Raw genomic sequence first — 19,560 nt, 5'->3', positions numbered from 1 at the left:
ACTTGAAAGCTAGTTATGGTAATTAAAGTTGGAATTCAGTGCAATTTATCTCGGCTTGTTTGAATTCTACTGCAAGTGTACTGGCGTTATTTGCTCAGACGTCACTTGCTTATCGCCATAGAAACATAGAAATTAGGGGCAGGGGTAGGCAATTGGCCCTTTGAGCCTGCACCACCTCCATTCTATATGATCCTGGCTGATCCTCTTTCTCAATGCCATATTCCCACTTTCTCCCCATACCCCTTGATTCCATTAAAATCCAAAAAAAACATCTCTTTCTTGGCCTCCACAGCCTTCTGTGATAATTCCACAGGTCCACTACCTTTTGAGTGAAGAAATTTTTCCTCATCTCAATACCCCATATCTTGGGACTGTATACCCTGGTTCTAGATTCCCCAACCAGCGAAAACATTTCCCTACATCTAGTCTGTTCAGTCTTGTTAGAATTTAAACGCTTCAATCATATCTCCTCTCTTCCTTCTAAACTGTAGTGAATACAGGCCTAATTGAACCTCTCTCCTCATATGACAGTCCTGCCAACCCTGGTAGCAGCCTGCCTGATTGCTACCCCTTCCACAAACATTCAATCCCTCCATCACCGATGGACAGTGGCAGCAGTGTGTACCATCTAAAAGATGCACTGCAGGAACTCACCAAGAGTCAGCACGTTCCAAACCTACGACCACTACCATTTAGGAGCAGCAGCCTGAGCTGCCTTGGCATGGAGTGGAACAGTGCAGTGAAAGATCAATGAATACACAAGCCTCAAAATTGGGAGGAAAATGCCGTTTGCCAGATGCATGTTAGTTAAATGTGGTCATGATGCACGCTGGTCTAATTACCCATTAACTTGCCCATTGGATTTGGAGGCTGGGGGTGGGGGGGGGCATGATTCCTGCAAATTGGGTTTTTAAAAGGCATTCATGAGATGCAAAGGCCGTTCCTGACTTGGCACAGCAGGCAACCTGACCCACCAAGGAATTGACAAAGGGAAAATTGCAATCCATTTTCACCCCCCCCCCCCCCCTTCATGATGCCCACTGCTGGCAGGACCGGAGAATACTGCCCAGTTAAACTATGCTTCTGGGATATAGCAAAATGCAACAGCTACATGCAGCAAGTGTTATAGAATCATAGGATCAGACAGTGCAGAAGAGGCCCTTTGGCCCATCGAATCTGCCCTGACACGCGAGAAACACCTGAACTCCCACCTAATCCCATCTTCCAGCACTTGGCTTGTAGTCTTGCATGTTATGATCTGCCAAGTGCTCATCCAGGTACTTTTTAAAGGATGTGAGGCAACCCACCTCTACCACTCTCCCAGGCAGCGCATTCTAGACTGTCACCACCCTCTGGGTGAAAAGGTTTTCCTCACATTGCCCCTAAACCCCCTGCCCCTCACCTTGAACCTATGTCCCCTTGTGACTGACCCTTCAACTAAAGGGAACAGCTACTCCTTATCCATTCTGTCCATGTCCCTCATAATCTTGTACATCTCAATTAGGTTGCTCTGCTTCAACAAAACAACCCAAGCCTACCCAACCTCTCTTCATAACTTAAGTGTTCCATCCCAGGCAGCATCCTGGTGAATCTCCTCTGCACCCCCTTCCAGTGCAATCACATCCTTCCTATAATGTGGTGACCAGAACTGCACACAGTACTCCAGCTGTGGCCTCACCAAAGTTCTATACAACTCCAACATGACTTTACTGCTTTTGTAATCTATACCTCGATTGATAAAGGCAACTGTCCCATATGCCTTTAGTCATCTATGTAATTTATATAAAAATGATGAATAATGGAGGATCCAACACAGATCCCTGTGGTATGCCACTGGACATTGGCTTCTAGTCACTAAAGCAGCCTACTGTCATCACCCTCTGTCTCCTACAACTGAGCCAATTTTGAATCCACTTTATCAAATTACCCTGTATCCCATGCGCATTTACCTTTTTTACAAGTCTCCCATGTGGGACCTTGTCAAAGGCTTTGGTGAAATCCATATAAACTACATTGACTGCACTACCCTCATCCACACACCAGGTCACCTCCTCAAAAAAAATCAAATTTGTTAGGTATGACCTCCCTCTGACGAAGCCATGCTGACTAACCCTGATCAAGCCTTGCCTCTCCAGGTGGAGACAGATGCTCTCCTTCAGAAGTTTCTCCGATAGTTTCCGTACAACTGATGTGAGACTCACTGGTCTGTAGTTCCCTGGTTTATCTCTGCAACCCTTCTTAAATAGCAGAACCACATTAGCTGTTCTCCAGTCATCTGGCACCTCCCCCATGGCCAATTGCGTCAGTGTCCCTGCAATCTCCTCCCTTGCCTCCCAGAGCAGCCTAGGGCACAATTCATCTGGACCTGCAGATTTATTCACTTTTAAGGCAGCCAACACCTGCAATACCTTGTCCTTCCCGATGTCAATTTCCTCAAGAACTTCAGTCTTTCTCCCTGAATTCCATACCTTCATCCTCATTCTCTTGGGTGAAGATGGATGTGAAGTATTCATTCACTACTCTACCGGTGTCCTTTGGCTTCACCCATAGATTGTTCCCTTGGTCCCTAACGGGCCCTACTCTTTCCCTGGTTATCCCATTGATATACTTATAGAATACCTTGGGATGTTCCCTACTTTCACCAGTCAGAGCTTTCTCATATCCCCTCTTTACTTTCCTAATTGTTTTCTTAAGCTCCACCTTGCACTTTCAATACTTCACTAATGCCTCCATTGATGTGCTCTGTTTGTACTTGTTAAAATCCTTTCTTTCCCTGCTATCGTATCCTGAATATCTCAGGTCATCCATGGTTCTCTGGGTTTGTTATTCCTTCCTATCATCCTAGAGGGAACATGCTGGGCTTGCAGCCTCCCCATTTCCTTTTTGAATGTCCCCTACTGCTCTTTTGTAGAGTTCCCCATTAGTTCCTAGTCTACCTTGACCAGATCCTGCCTTATTTTACTAAAATCCACTCATCCCCCCCCAATCCAAACTTTTCTTTTGAAACTTATCTATTTCCTTGTCGATAACAAGCTTAAATTGTACCATGTTGTGATCGCCATCACTAAAATGCTCCCTCACCATCACCTCAACCATCTGTCTGGCTTCATTCCCCAGGATTAGGTCCAGCACAGCTCCTTTCCTTGTTGGACATATTGATCTGAAAAGTTCTCCTGTACACATTTCAAAAAATCTATTCCATCCAAGCCCCTAACACTATGTATATCCCAGGGAAAGCTGAAAACACCTGATATAATCACCTTATTGTTTTTACACATGTCTCTGAATTGTACACATATTTGCTCCTCAATATCCTGCTGACTATCTGGAAGTCTATAATAAACACCTAACAATGTGGCTGCCCCTTTTTTATTCCCAAGCTCTCTATCCACAAAGCTTCATTGATGCCCCCTCCAAGATATCATCTCTCCTTACTGCAGAAACTGACTCCTTAACTAATAAAAATGCCTCCTCCTCTTTTACCCCCTCCTCTCTCTCACCTTAAGACAATCCCAAAATGTTGAGTTGCCAATCCTGCTCTTTCTTCAATCATGTCTCTGTGATGGCTACTATATTACACTTCCATGTGTCAATCACCCGCCCTCAACTCATCCATTTTACCTGCAATACTCCTGAAGTTAAAGTAGAGGCCATCCAGGCTTTACTCCCTTGAAACTTAATGAAGCTGCACTCCCTCTGACTTGTGGGCAAACCAGTTTTAAAGGATGGAAAATCGAGGCAGAGTGCCTTCAGAATTGGATGGGCAGACAAATTCTAACACAGCATAATTGTGTCGTTCCAGTAGAATGAATGACAGAAGCAATATGTACAAAAACATGGAAGTTATGTTCAATTGTTATAAAGCACTGAATAGGCCCCGGGTGAAGTATTGCTTCCAACTCTAACTATCACACTGATAAGTATATCAAGGCCTCAGCGCATGCAAAAGAGATTTGCTAAAATAGGACCAGAGTTATCAGCGTTGTGGGGGTTACCATTGACCAGAAACTGAACTTGACTAGCCATTTAAATACTAAACCTACCAGAGCATGTCACAGGCTAGGAATCCTGCGGTGAGTAACTCACCTCCTGTCTCTCCAAAATCACTACAAAGCACAAGTCAGGGGTGCAATGGAATACTATTCAATTGCAGCTCCAACCACACTCAAGAAGCTTGACACCATTCAGGACAAAGCAGTCTGCTTGATTGCTGCCCCATCCATAAACACTTAATTCCTCCACCATCAACGAACAGTGACAGCCATGTGTACCATCTACAAGATGCACTGCAGAAACTCACCAAGGCTCCTTAGACAGCACCTTTCAAACCCATAACCACAACCAAAAGGACAGGAGCAGATATCTTAGAATACCACCACTGGCGGTTCCTCTCCAGGTCACTCACCATCCGGACTTAGAAATATATAGCCAGTCCTTCATTGTTGCTGGGTCAAAATCCTAGAACTCTCTCGAACAGCACTGTGGGTATACCAGGGACTGCAGCGGTTCAAGGAGGCAGCATACCTTCACCTTCTCAAGGGCAACTAGGGTTGGGCAATAAATACTGATCCAGCCAGTGACACCCACATCCTGTAAAATGAAAATAAAAAACTTAAATTCTCTTGCAATTAAGGCCAACATACATTTGCCTCCCTAATTGCTTGTTGCACCTACCTCTCCATTTCCTTGCACAAGGACACCCTGATCCCTTTGTATATCCACACTTCCCAATATATCACGATTTAAATAATACTCTTCTGTTTTTCACTCCAAAGTGTATAATTTCATATTTGGCCATGTTGTATTGCATCTGTCATGTATTTGCCCACTCACTCAGCTTGTATAAATCACCTTGAAGCCTCAAAACCTGTAGTTGTGTCATCGGCAAACTTGGAAAAGTTACATTTGGTTCCCTCATCCAGGTCATCTATATACACTGATCCCTCCATAAAAGACAAAAAAAAAGCACTGATCCCTGCGGTACACCACTAATCTCTGTCCGCCACTCGGAAAAAGACCCATTTATTCCCATTCTTTGTTCGTGTCTGTCAACCAATTCTTGATCCATGCCAGTACATTACCCCCATCCCATGTGCTTATGAGGGACCTTATCAAAAGCTTATCATTGTACCATGTTGTGATTGCTATCCCTCTTATGAAGGACCTTATCAAAAGCTTTCAGAAAGACCAAATATACCACATCCACTGGTTCTCCCTTATCTATTCCACTAATTACACTCTTGAAAAAACTTCAGTAGATTTGTTAAACATGACTTGCCTTTCATAAACCCATGCTGGTTTTGTTCAATCCCATTAATGCTTTCCAAATGTTCTGTCATCATGTCTTTTAAAATAGACTCGAGCATCTTCCCCACTACTGATGTCAGGCTAACTGGACTGTAATTCTCTCATTTTTCTCTCCATCCCTTTTTAAATTGTGGGTTACGTTTGCCACCCTCCAATCTGTAGAAATGTTCTGGAGTATATAGTATTTTAGAAGATGACCACCAATCCAATATTTCCAGAGCCATTCTTTTAATACTCTGGCATGTCGAGTAACAGGCCCTGGTAATTTGTCAGCCTTTGACTCCATTAATTTCCCCAGCACTATTTTCTTACTAGTACTGATTTCCTTCAATTCTGTCTTCTCACTTGGTTCCCTAATATTTCTGGGAGGTTATTTATGCCCTTTTTTGAAGATAGAAGAATTAAACACATACTTTGCTTCTGTCATTTCTTTGTTCCCCATTACAATTCCTCAGCTTCTGACATTTGCCTTTACTAATTGTTTTTCTTCACATAAAAGTAGTTTCTACATCAGTTTCGATGTTCCCTGCAATTTTATTTTCATGCTCCGTTTCCCCCTTTTGATCAAATTTTTTGGGTTCTTTCGCTAAATTCAAAAATGCTTCCAATCCTCAGGCTTGGTGCTTTCTCTGACAATTTTACATGACTCCTTTTGGATTTAATATTATCCCTAATTTCTTTTGTAAGCCATGGTTGAGCCACCTTTCCTCTTTTATTTTTGTGCCAGACAGGAATGAATAATTGTTGTAATTCATACACCTATTCTTTAAATATGAACCATTACCTACAACCACTTTAATGAGGTTCCCCAATCGGTTCTTTCCAATTCGTGCCTCATACCCTCAAAGTTCCCTGTATTTAGATTCAGGGCCTTAGTTTTGGATTTGACTACTTCACTCTCCTTCGTAAAGAATTCTATCATATTCTGGTCGCTCTTCATGAAGGGACCTTGCACAACATGATTGTTAATTAATCATTTCTCGTTGCACGGTACCCAGTCTAGAACAGCCTGTTCTCTGGTTGGTTCCTCAATGTATTGATCTAAAAAACCATCACGTATACACTCCAGGATCTCCTCCTCCACTACACCATTGCTAGTTTGACTTGTCCAACCTACATATAAATTAAAGCCACCATGATTATAGTCGTATCCTTTTGCATGCATCTCTGATTTCTTGTTTAATACCTTTGTGTTTCTTATCTCCAACCATACATATTTCACATTATGATTTTCCAAGCCAAATATCCTTCCTCACTATTGCATTGATTTTCCCCTTTATCTTTTCATCCGCCCTTCTTAAATAATGAATATCCCTAGATGTTCAGTTCCCAGCCTTGGTAACCCTGCAGCCATGTTTGTACAATTACAACTACATCATAACTGTTTCTCTCCATTTGCGCTGTTAATTCATCTACCTTATTGTGAATGTTCTGCACATCAAGACATAAAGGCTTTAAACTTAGTTAGTCATCTTAGCTTTATTCTGCATTATGGCCCCATTTTTTTTCACCCTTTTTCTGCCTTCCACTTTTGTTTCTTACATTTCTGTCTTTTGCTTTCTGTCCTTGTTTCTCCCTCTTCTGTCTCCCTGCTCAGGTTCCCATTCCCCTGCCTTTCTAGTTTTAAACCCACCCACCCCCAGACATTGGTCCCGCTCTTACCCAGATGCAACCTGTCCTACTTGTATCAGTCCCACCTTCCCCAGAACCACTCCCAATATCCCAGGAATCTGAATCCCTCTCTCCAACACCATTTCTCAAGCCATGTATTCATCTGGAATATCCTGTTATTTTTACTCTTGCTGGTACATAGCATTGATAGTAATCCTGAGATTACCAGCTTTGAGGTCCTACTTTTTAATTTATGTCCCAACTCCCTATATTCTGCATGTAAGATTTCATTCCATTTTTTATCTATGTTGTTGGTACCAATATGTACCACAACCAATCCCTCCCCCTTCAGAATGCCCTGCAGCTGGCTCTGAGACATCTTTGATCCTGATGCCAGAGAGGCAGCAGTCTGTCTTGGAGTTTCTTTTGCAGCCGCAGAAGCGCCTGTCTCTTCCCCTTACTGTTGAATCCCCTATCTCTATAGCCCTCCCATTTTTCTTTGTTCCCTCTTGTGCAGTAGAGCCACCCATGGTGCGATGGACTTAGCGTCCGCTGCCATCCCCTGAGAAGTTGTCTCCCTCAACAATATGTAAAACAGTACAGCTGTTAGAGAGGGGGATGACCACAAGGGTCTCCCACTACCTGTCTTCCTCTACTCTGCCTGGTGGTCAGCCATCCCCTTTCTGCCTGTTCAGTTTTTAACCTACTGTGTGACCACCTCACACGTGTGTTCGCGACAATCTCAGCTTTGCGGGTGCTCCCGAGTGAGTCCACCCACCTCTCCAGCTCTGAAATGCGGTTAGCCAGTAGCTGCTGTTGGACACATTTACTGCACACGTGGACCATAACTTGTGACAGATAGATGATGGATCACATATGGTAAAATGATAATGAACATGACTTGTGCATGAATTGGATTACATGAGGGAGAATGACGTGTGTGTGAATTGGATTATAGTGAGAGAGAGTTGTACATCAGTAACCTCACTCTCTCATTCTGATCTATCTTGATCCAGTGGCAAGACGAGTGGGTGACCAAACGTCTTCTGTTTCCTGTTGAGCTGACCTACCATCAACATAATTGTACCTTAGATTATCTGTACAGTTGGCCAAAATCAGTCTTCAAATGCCAGGGTAGACAAATCCCTAAGTCGCCGAGAGTAGGAGACCAGATAGCTATCCTCACTTGCTTTGATCAACTGAAGCGCTGTGTGGCCATTGTCTTGGAGCCAGATATTCGTACAAGGATTAAATTCTTCGTACAGATTAGATGAATCAAATTGGCGCAGGTAGCCTGTACAATAATTCCATAGCCTGTATTCGGGAAATTTTCTTAGAACATTACATTTTGGAACCAACAAGGGAACAGGCTATTTTATTCCTGGTAATGTGTAATGGATTACTTAATGGCCACATAGTAAAGGACCTTCTTGACAGGAGTGATCATAATATAATGATTTTCACATTTAGTTTGAAGGAGAAAAACTTGAGTCCAAAACTAGTGTCTTAAAGTTAAATAAAGGCAATGGCATGAAGAAAGAGTTTGCTAAAGTTAACTGAGAAAATAGTTTAAAAGATCGTAGCGAAGCAGTGGCAAACATTTATGGAGATAATTGATATCTGTCAACAAAGATATATTCCATTAAGAAAGAAAGACTAAGACAGCGATGCACCATCTGTGGCCTAAGGAAGTCAAGGATGGGTCAAATTGAAAGAAAAGGGATACAATGCTGCAAAAGTTAGTGGTAGGCTAAAAGATTGGCAACATTTTAGTAACCAGCAAAGCATGACAAAAAAAATGGGGGAAGTTAGTGTGAGAATCTAAAAGCTTCTACAAGTAGGTTGGTCCTTTAGAGGATGAGACTGTAACTGGATTTCCAAAAGGCATTCAACATTGTGCCACAAATACATAAGCGAGAGGTCATGCATAAAATAAATTGCATAAGCTAGGGCTGAGATATTAGCATGATTAGAGGATTGGTTAACTAATAGGAAACAGCAAGTCAGGATAAATGGATCGTTTGCAGCTTGGTAAACTGTAATGATTGGAGTGCCACAGGGTTCGTGCTGGGGCCTCAACTATTTATGATCTAATTAATGACCTGGTGAAGTAACTGGCTGTATTGTAGCCAACCTTGTCGAAGGTTGGCTACAACAAAGGGGGCGGCACAGTAGCACAGTGGTTATCACTGCTGCTTCACAGCTCCAGGGACCTGGGTTCGATTCCCGGCTTGGGTCACTGTCTGTGTGGAGTTTGCACATTCTCCTCGTGTCTGCGTGGGTTTCCTCCGGGTGCTCCGGTTTCCTCCCACAGTCCAAAGATGTGCGGGTTAGGTTGATTGGCCATGCTAAAAATTGCCCTTAGTGTCCTGAGATGCGTAGGTTAGAGGGATTAGTGGGTCAATATGTAGGGATATGAGAGTTGGGCCTGGGTGGGATTGTGGTCGGTGCAGACTCGATGGGCCGAATGGCCTCTTTCTGTACTGTAGCGTTTCTATGAACATAGCAAAAGTGATGGTGAACAGCTTTCTTGAAGCGCTTCAGTCCATCTGGTAGTTACACACATGGTTAGCAAGGGAGTTCCAGGATCTTGATCCAGTAATAATTAAGAAATGGTGATACATTTCCAAGTCAGGTTGGTATGTGGTTTGGAGAACTTGGAGGTGATGTTTCGTTTCGTCTACTGCCTTTGTTCTTCTGGGTGGTAGAACTTGTGGATTTGGAAGTGGTTATTAAAGAAACATTGGTGAATTGCTGCAATACATGGTACACACAGATGGTACACACTGCTGTCACTATGATGAAGGCAGCGAATATTTAAGGTTGGGTGGTTGTGAGCTTTTTGACTGTTGTTGGAGCTGCATTCAACCAGGCAAATGGGGAGTATTCCATCACAATCCAGACTTGTAGATGGCTTTAAACAGTCAGGGGGTGAGTTATTCGCAACAGAGCTCTCATAGCCACAATATAGAATTCCTACAATGCAGAAGGAGACCATTTGGCCCATCAAGTCTGTACCGACCACAATCCCACCCTATTTCTGTAATCCCACATATTTACCCTATTAATCCTCTGATACTAGGGTCAATTTAGCATAGCCAATCAACCTAACCGGCACATTTTTGAACTGTGGGAGGAAACTGGAATACCTGGAGGAAACCCACACAGACACAAGGAGAATGTACAAACTCCACGCAGACAGTGACCCGAGGCCGGAATTGAACTTGGTTGCTGGTGCTGTGAGGCAGCAGTAACCACTGTGCCACTGATCTAGTTCAGTTTCTGGTCAATAGTAAACCCCACCAGGTTGATGGTGAGGAATTCAGCAATGTTATTGGCATTGAACGTTAAAGGAAAATGGTGAGAAGCCTTGGCAAGTCACTACAACACATCCTGTAGATTGTATACATTGTAGCTGCTGTTTGTCAGTGGTGAAATGGGTTCATGTTTATGCTAGTGGATGAAACGTTGATCAAGAAAAGAAAGATTGGGTTCAGAGAAAAAGGAAAAGTACAACAAATGTAAAGTAACATTTTTATATTTCCCTAAATCATTCATAAGCTCAAGGAATAAGACTACCATACTTATTCACTTTCTGGACAAAAGAGGCTGGTTGATAGTTATTAACAGTTAATAACTAAGTTATTGGGGTTAAAAGGGGTTCTTATATTGTTCATTACTTGACTCTGATCAGTTTATTGGGCAATTAATGGGAAAATGCAGTCACTTAATGAAAATCATGAGAAAGTTAAGTGTGAGGTGCTATTTTTGTGAAGCTAATAGCGGATCATGCAATTGGTTAACAACTTGTGGCAATTCACATTCTGCTATTTTCTTCCTTAATTTGTCTGGGACGGCACGGTGGCACAGGGGTTAGCACTGTTGCTTCACAGTGCCAGTGACCTGGGTTCGATTCCCAGTCTTGGGTCACTGTGTGGAGTTTGCACGTTCTCCCCATGTCTGTGTGGGTTTGCTCCGGTTTCCTCCCACATTCTGAAAGACCTGCTGGTTAGGTGCATTGGCCCAAACAGACGCCAGATTGTGGTGACTAGGGGAATTTCACAGTAACTTCATTGCAGTGTTAATGTAAGCCTTACTTGTGACTACACCAAAAAAAGTCCTTAATTTGCCTGTTGATTAATAAAGGCGTGTTTTCCAGACGCTGACATTTATTTCAGCAATTCGGACTATTGCGAATAAGTACATATAATGCGAATCGAGTCTCCAAGTGGTTGTGTGTTGAGATACTCATTGTTCTGTTTACCCTAATCACAAAACAAAAGCTATAATTATGTTCTTGTTTCTCACTGCAAAGTCCAAGTTTCCTTCGTCTTTTCTCTTAACCCGATGTTCACCTTAAATCTAGGTGCAAGTTCGAAAAGGTAGGGATTATGGCTGTACTAGCGTGCCACCTCAAGACATTTTAACTCGCAGGCCTCATGACCTTCTCTCAGTTGAGTTTCTCACTTCACCCCAGCAGGAATTATCATCTGGCCAACAAACGTGAGCGGAACTTGAATGGCAGGAGACCACAGTCGGGGCCCCAAGAAAACGGCCCCTGGCAGTAAGGTAAGCGAATCAGGATGACCGGGGAAGCGGGGACCCCACTTGCGCACAAGGGAAGTCAAGACCATGAAAAGAAAAAAATTACCTTCCCGGCCAGCTTCTGAACCTGATCCTGTTTGTATCTCGGCTTCTCTTGTAACTTTTGCACTGGACATCGCCTGTGTGCCCGTTAAAATTGTGTCGACGTCTTGTTTGCTTCATTGGACTTCAGCTCTTGCATATTTATAAAGTCCCCTCCTACTTATGGCGAGGTATCACTCACTGACTAAAACATTCATCTTAGAATGGCGGGGTGGGAATGCAGTGAACTTGCAGGAATGATGCAGTCTCTATTTTAACTCCCTACGCACCTAATTCTCATTGACCATAAAGTTAAAATCGGCACTTTGGAATCAACTTCATACATCACTGAACTTCAAGGTGCTTGAATGTTTTTTTTCTTTTGTGACCTGAACACCCTGTTCAATTTCAGTACGAGTTCCTTTGCCTAGTCCTCTGCTGCTTTGATAAATATAATTCGGTCTTTTTTTTCTGCAATGGTTCTCATGTTGAGCACTGAATCTACTAAGGTCCCTATTTTTAAAGACATTATCCTCGGCTGTTTCAACACTTATAAAGTGTATATATGTGAACCAGTTTTCTTATTAACAGTATCAAATTTCATATGCCGTCGATCTAAGTTACATATTTTGTTGAACCTTTTTGAATCCCTTTTGTCTTGTTGGAGTCATGAATTTACACGGGACTTTGCTTTTAGCACCTATTTCATACTGCAATCAGTTTCTTGTCTGTTTCTAGGATTTACCATGAATCCCAGCAACCTTGAGTTAACCTTTCTCAGAGTGGGTACAATATTTTGTAACGCTTTCTAGAGTCCATTTGGGATGCCCAAAGAATTGGTTAGGCATCAATTTTCACATTTCCATTCACGTCACCAAAGTTGTTACGAAATTCATGTTGATTCTTGATGATGGATTCTATTGATGTGCATGAAGTTGGTCTGTGTGTCCTATAGTTGCTTGTATGTGTTTTGTCATTTTTTTAAAAAAAAGGTATACAAGTCATCTCATTTTTAAAAAAAAGTTCTCACTGCTTATAGTTCAATAAGGAGTTTTAAACTCTTTAGTTGCAAGCAGCTGAGAAGAAGGCCTTTTAGATGCGTGCACACAATTATGAAGAGATGGTCCACCACAGTGAAGTGTAGATAGCGCAGGAGCAGCTGATTAAGACTATCTGCATGATAACTCTGTCATGTAGTTTTGCAAAATTACAGCAGCCATTGAGAAAAATTAATTCAGAAAAATTCAGTAAGTGAGTCCTCCAGTACAAATGTAGACGCATTATATTTTCTAGCAGATACTAGTGCTGGGCTTTTGGAATCCAGTGCAGCTTGCCTGTTATATGGAACTATTCCCTCAGCTAGTGGACCCGATGATGTATGACTTTCCCACTGACTTCAAGAAGGTGTTAATGAGTTAAGTACAAAAATAGACAGTGTGAATGGAACCTGTACTCCTGAATTAACTGATACCACCTTGCATTGTAAGTAGTCAATTCAACTGGACAGTTGGGCAGAATTCTGACTGTGAATCTTCACCCACTTTTTATGCCTTCCCAGTTTGAATTCTGATATTAGCTGGCAATTTTGCCAATGAGAATGTAGAAAAACATTTTTATAATAGCTTTTTGCTCTAATTTCCTCCATGTTTCCATTTTCCCCTCACCATTTTGGCATCTCCACATAATTTTGGGCAAGATATGACTGGTTTCCCATTGGGAGTTTCCTCTTTTGGATAAAGAGCAAGAGCAAAGAAGGAAATTCAGGCAGTATCAGAGGCGCATGGTGCCCATCTGCTGATATCTGCACACCACAATATACCGGTACAGCAATGTAGTGGTTATGTTACAGGGCTAGTCATCCTGAACTAATAATATACATACCACCGTAACAGTTTAAGAATCTGAATGCAGTTGGAAATAAAAAGCTGTTACGAGTAAAACAAAGCTGTTTTATTAATGTCATTTAAGGAAGGATCTGACCTATATGTGACTCTAGCCCCAAACCAGTGAGGTTGATTCCACTCCCCTTTTGAAGTGATTTGGGAAAGCAAAACAAATTGCTGCTATATCTGCCATCTTAGGGCATCATGTGCTTGGGAGAACCACCACCTCAAAAATTCTCATCCACGTTGCACGTCATCCTGGCATCGTTTTTTAATTGTCACTGGATTAAAATGTTGGAAGTTCTGCCTAGCAACAGCATTGTAGAATCACCTTCACCACGCAAGGTTACACTGGTGTAAGATTTGATTAAACTAATTTTGAGTTCCATGGTATGTAGTAACATTTTAAGATTGTAGCTTAATGATCTTTTTAAATAGTTTAGTTTAAATTTCTGTTAGTGAGACAATTAACAGTTAAGGCAGGATGTGCTTGATGAACCCAATGGCTTTAAAGGTGCCAAAAGGTCTGTGTTCAAGCAATTGTATTTGTTTTAATTACACTGTGCAATTCAAGGTCACTTATTTCTTTAAAGCTGACAAAAGGTTTGAACTTTTAAGCCTGCCCACCTACATCCATGAGTCATCTGATGACCTATGCCATATCAACAACTTCCAGTTCCTTGGCCCAAACCACCACCACCTCACCACGGATGTCCAATCCCACTACACATCCAATCCCCACCAGGATGGCCTCAAAGTTCTTTGCTCTTCCTCGAACAGAGGTCTGAACAATCCCCATCCATCACCACTCTCCTCTGTATTGTCTTAATTAGTTCTTTCACTCAATAATTTCTCCTTTAACTCATCTCACTTCCTCCAAATAAAAGGTGTGCTATGGGTTCCAGTTATGCCTGTCTCTTTTATTGATTATGTTCCAGTCCTACTTCGGCCCCCTCCCGCGACTCCTTTATCGGTACGTTGACGACTATTTTGGTGCCACTTCATGCTCTCATCTGAACCTGAAAAAATTTATCAATTTATTTCCAATTTCCACCCCTCTATCATCTTCACATGGTCCATCTCTGGCACTTCTCTTCCTTTCCTTGACACCTCTGTCTCCATTTCTGATAAACTGTCCACCAGTATCCATTACAAGCCCACCGACTCCCACAACTACTTTGACTACAGCTCTTCACACCCCACATCCTGTAAGGAGTCCATCCCGTTCTCTCAGTTCCTTCGTCTCCGTTGCATCTGTTCTGATGATGCCGCTTTCCAAAATAGCGCTGCTGATATGTCTTTCTTCTTCCTCAATTGTGGTTTTCCACCCACTGTGGTTGACAGGGCTCTCAACCGCAACTGACCCATCCCCAGGCCATTGCTCTCACCCCCTCCCTCCCAGAACCAGTCGGGGTCCCCATTGTCCTCACTTTTCACCCCATCAGCCATATTCAAAGGATCATCCTCTGCCATTTCTGCCAACTTCAGCTATGACTTTCACCAATGTTTACAGCTGCACCATAGAAAGCATTCTTTCTGGTTGTATCACAGCTTGGTATGGCTCCTGCTGTGCCCAAGACCACCAGGAACTACAAAAGGTCGTTAATGTAGCCCAATCCATCATGCAAAGCAGCCTCCCATCCATTGACTCTGTCTACACTTCCCGCTGCCTTGGCAAAGCAGCCAGCATAACTGAGGACCCCACGCACCCCGGACATTCTCTCTTCCATCTTCTTCCGTCAGGAAAAGGATATAAAAGTCTGAGGTCATGTACCAACCAACTCAAGAACAGCTTCTTCCCTGCTGCTGTCAGACCTTTGAATGGACTTGCCTTGCATTAAGTTGATCTTTCTCTACACCCTAGCTATGACTGTAACACTGCATTCTGCACTCTCTCGTTTCCTTCTCTGTGAAAGGTATGCTTTGTCTGTATAGCGTGCAAGAAACAATACTTTTCACTGTATGGTAATACAGTGACAATAATAAATCAAATCAAAGAGAAGGACAGGACTGGCAGCTCAATGTTCCAGGGTACAGATGCTATAAGAAAGAACAGGAGGTAAGAGAGTTGCACTTTTGATTAAGGAAAACATCATGGCAGTACTGAGAGGGGATATATCTGAGGGTTCGCCCACTGAGTCTATATGGGTTGAACTGAGAAATAAGGGGGAAATCACTTTGATAGGGTTGTACTATAAGCCCCCTAATAGTCAGCGGAAAACTGAGGAGCAAATATGTAAGGAGATTACAGATAGCTCCAAGAAAAACAGGGTGGTAATAGTAAGGGATTTTAACTTTCCCAACATTGATTGGGACAGCCATAGTATTAGAGGCTTGGATGGAGAGAAAGTTGTTGAATGTATTCAGAAAGAATTTCTCATTCAGTATGTGGATGGCCCGACTAGAGAGGGGGCAAAACTTGACGACCTCTTGGGAAATAAGAAAGGGCAGGTAACAGAAGTTAGTGAGGGATCACTTTGGGACCAGTGATCATAATTCCATTAGTTTTAAGATAGCTATGGAGAATGATAGTCTGTCCCAAAAGTTAAAATTCTAAACTGGGGCAAGGCCAATTTTGATGGTATCAGGCAGGAACTTTCAACAGTTAATTGGAGGAGTCTGTGGGAAACCAAAGGGACGTCTGGTAAGTGGGAGGCTTTCAAAAGTGTGTTAACCAGAGTTCGGGGTAAGCACATTCTTCTTAGAGTGAAGGACAAGGCTGGTAGAAGTAGGGAACCCTGGATGACTCAGGATATTGAGGCCCGGGTCAAGAAGGAGACACATGACATGCATAGGCAGCTGGGATCAAGTGGATCTCTCGAAGGCTGTAAGTGTCGAGTTAAGAGAGAAATCAGGAGGGCAAAAAGGAGACACGAGATTGCTTTAGCCGACAAGGCAAAGGAGAATCCAAAGAGCTTCTACAAATACATAAAGGGCAAAAGAGTAACTAGGGAGAGAGTAGGACCTCTTCAGGATTAACAAGGTCATCTATGTGCAGATCCACAAGAGATGGGTGAGATCCTAAATGAATATTTCTCATCAGTATTCACTGTTGACAAAAGCATGGATGTTAGGGAACTTGGGGAAATAAATAGTGATGTCTTGAAGTGTACATGTAACAGAGAAGGAGGTGCTGGAAGTCTTAAAGCGCATCAAGGTAGATAAATCCCCGGGACCTGATGAAGTGTATCCCAGGACATTGTGGGAGGCTAGGGAGGCAATTGCGAGTCTCCCAGTAAATATATTTGAATCATCGATAGTCACAGGTGAAGTGCCTGAAGATTTGGAGGGTGGCAAATGTTGTGCCTTTGTTTAAGGGGGGCTGCAGGGAAAAGCATGGGAACTACAGGCCAGTGAGCCTCACATCTGTAGTGGGTAAGTTGTTAGGTATTTTGAGAGACAGGATCTACAGGCATTTAGAGACGCAAGGACTGATTGGGGACAGCATGGCTTTGAGTGGAAAATCATGTCACTCAAATTTGAGTTTTTTGAAGGGTAACCAAGAAGGTAGATGCGGGCAGCGCAGTTGATGTTGTCTACATGGATTTTAAAGGTCTTTGACAAGGTACCACATGGTAGGTTGTTGCATAAGGTTAAATCTCATGGGATCCAGGGTGAGGTAGCCAAATGGATACAAAATTGTCTGGATGACAGAAGACGGAGGGTTGTTTTTCAAAGTGGAGGCCTCTGACCAGTGGTGTGCCTCAGGGATTGGTGCTGGGTCCGCTGTTATTTGTCATTTATATTAATGATTTGGATGAGAATTTAGTAGGCATGGTTAGTAAATTTGCAGATGACACCAAGATTGGTGGCAGTGTAGGCCAGTGAAGAAGGTTATCCAGGATTACAACGGGATCTTGATCAATTGGGCCAGTGGGCCGACGAATGGCAGATGGATTTTAATTTGGATAAATGCGAGGTGATGCATTTTGGTAGATTGAACCAGGGCAGGACTTACTCAGTTAATGGTAGGGCGTTGGGGAGAATGATAGAACTAAGAGATTTAAGGGTACATGTTCATCGTTCCTTGAAAGTGGAGTCACAGGTGGACAGAGTGGTGAAGAAGGCATTCGGCATGCTTGGTTTCATTGGTCAGAACATTGAATACAGGAGTTGGGAGATCTTGCTGAAGTTGTGCAAGACATTGGTAAGGCTATACTTGGAATACTGTGTACAGTTCTCTAATAGGATGACCAGAAAGGATATTATTAAACTAGAAAGAGTGCAGAAAAGATTTACTAGGATGCTACCGGGACTTGATGGGTTGAGTTATAAGGAGAGGCTGGATAGACTGGGACTTTTTTCTCTGGAGCGTAGAAGGTGAGGAGTGATATTATAGAGGTCTATAAAATAATGAGGGGCATAGATCAGCTAGTCAATATCTTTTCCCCAAAGGTAGGGGAGTCTAAAATTAGAGGGCATAAGTTTAAGGTGAGGGGAGAGATATAAAAGGGCCCAGAGGGGCAATTTTTTCAGAGGGTGTTGAGTGTCTGGAACAAGCTGCCAGAGGTAGTATAATTTTGCCTTTTAAAAATCATTTAGACAGTTACATGGGTAAGATGGTTATAGAGAGCTATGGGCCAAACGCGGGCAATTGGGACTAGCTTACAGGTTAAAAAAAGGGGTGGCATGGACAGGTTGGGCCAAAGGGCCTGTCTCCTAATGTAAACCCCTATGACTCTATTCATCCATTTTTATCATCCCTCTTTCTCAGTTCCATTTTTCCACTTCTCAACCACCATCTCGCACCCTGCTGCAGGGCAACTCCCTCAACCATCTGTTCTGCCAATCACTTAATGGACTCTTTCCGCACCTTTCTCAGCCTTTTTCATCCTCCTTTACATTCCCTTTATCCAATTACCCCAAATTCCAATCCCCCTCCTCCCCCCACCATTGTATAAATCTCTTCTTTGGTCTTAGCTCTGATGAAGGTCATCCAGACTCAACGTTGGCTTTTTTTCTTTTTCCACAGATGCTGTCAGACCTGCTGAAATTTTCCAGCATTTTCTGTTTTTGTGTTGAAAAGGTTTGAACTCCTAGCAGCTTGAATTTATTATGATGCCTTACACAACAGCCATATATTTTAGTCAGGTTTTGGCTCCTTTAATTGTAGGCATGAAAATATCTTGCTCAGCATTACTGCTAACATTTGTTCTTAATTGCCTTCATATTCGTAGGTGCATGATAACATGTTTTATGTGAATTGTTTACAACAGTTTGTATTATCAATAAGAGGATGTAATACTGTACAACTGTTTTTTCTACAGTAATGTAATTTGTTCACGATGGAATGTAACTCCTGGGGAATAAGGAAATAAGATATGAATCTAGTCAAGAGGAGGGGTGATAACCAGATGCACCTTACTGTAAGCTAATGAAAAGAGCTAATTCAGACTATCCCTTATTGGGGGTAAGGAACCGTCAGGATTTGGGATAACAGTTGGAAACCCAGTCTTTGCTGTAGCTTCACCATCGCTTCTGTCGTGCAACTTTTCTACAACACAGTTCAACATAATGTCACTTCAGAGACAGAAGAAGGAGACATCATCCATGCTGGCAGCATTCCAGGAATCCTCGGTCTTGAAGAATGAAAAACTTCCATGCTGTCTTCACTTTTATATAGTGTATATATAATATCTTGTTTAATAAATTCTACTTGATTTATAAATACTGGTTGTACCTTTTATTAGGCCAGGCACAACTGAACAACACCGCCTAGATATTTGAATTGAAAAGATTTTATACTTCAAATCCCTACTAAGTCAAGAATGTACCCCACTACTACCTTCTTGGGAATGGGCAATGCACGCCAGCCATTCTAACAATGATCACATCGTGATGCTGTGGGAGGAAAAAAAAAATCAAGAGTAGAGCTTTGGTTTATTGGAAGAGCGAGATAACATGCACTGCTACTACACTTTTTGGTACAAGTTCTTTCAGACAGATACTAGGAATGTTGGTAATCATAACTTTATTTATGCCACATGCATAAAGCAAATCCAGTGTTTAATAGAGGAAAGTTTCATCTTCTTCCTCTTGGACAAATTGAATGTCATGTAGGTATACCCACAATGTTGGCAGGGGAAAAAAATCCAAGATTTGTAACTCTGCAGTTGTGAAGATTATATATTTC

The 19,560-nt window shown here is 42.4% G+C and overlaps 1 long non-coding RNA gene across 1 annotated transcript in view; it reads left to right on the top strand.

The window, feature by feature from the left end:
* Positions 1 to 19,087, top strand: part of LOC144506277 (uncharacterized) — a 43,997-nt gene extending 24,910 nt beyond the window's left edge. Inside the window, exons 2-3 of the long non-coding RNA XR_013499871.1 lie at positions 11,285 to 11,487; positions 18,400 to 19,087. This is a non-coding gene — a long non-coding RNA (uncharacterized LOC144506277). The remainder of the gene's footprint in view (positions 1 to 11,284; positions 11,488 to 18,399) is intronic.
* Positions 19,088 to 19,560: the final 473 nt, after the last annotated feature.

The sequence above is a fragment of the Mustelus asterias genome, chromosome 17 (genome assembly GCF_964213995.1).
Source record: "Mustelus asterias chromosome 17, sMusAst1.hap1.1, whole genome shotgun sequence".
Taxonomy (NCBI): domain Eukaryota; kingdom Metazoa; phylum Chordata; class Chondrichthyes; order Carcharhiniformes; family Triakidae; genus Mustelus; species Mustelus asterias.
This window is presented reverse-complemented; position numbering and strand designations above follow the sequence as displayed.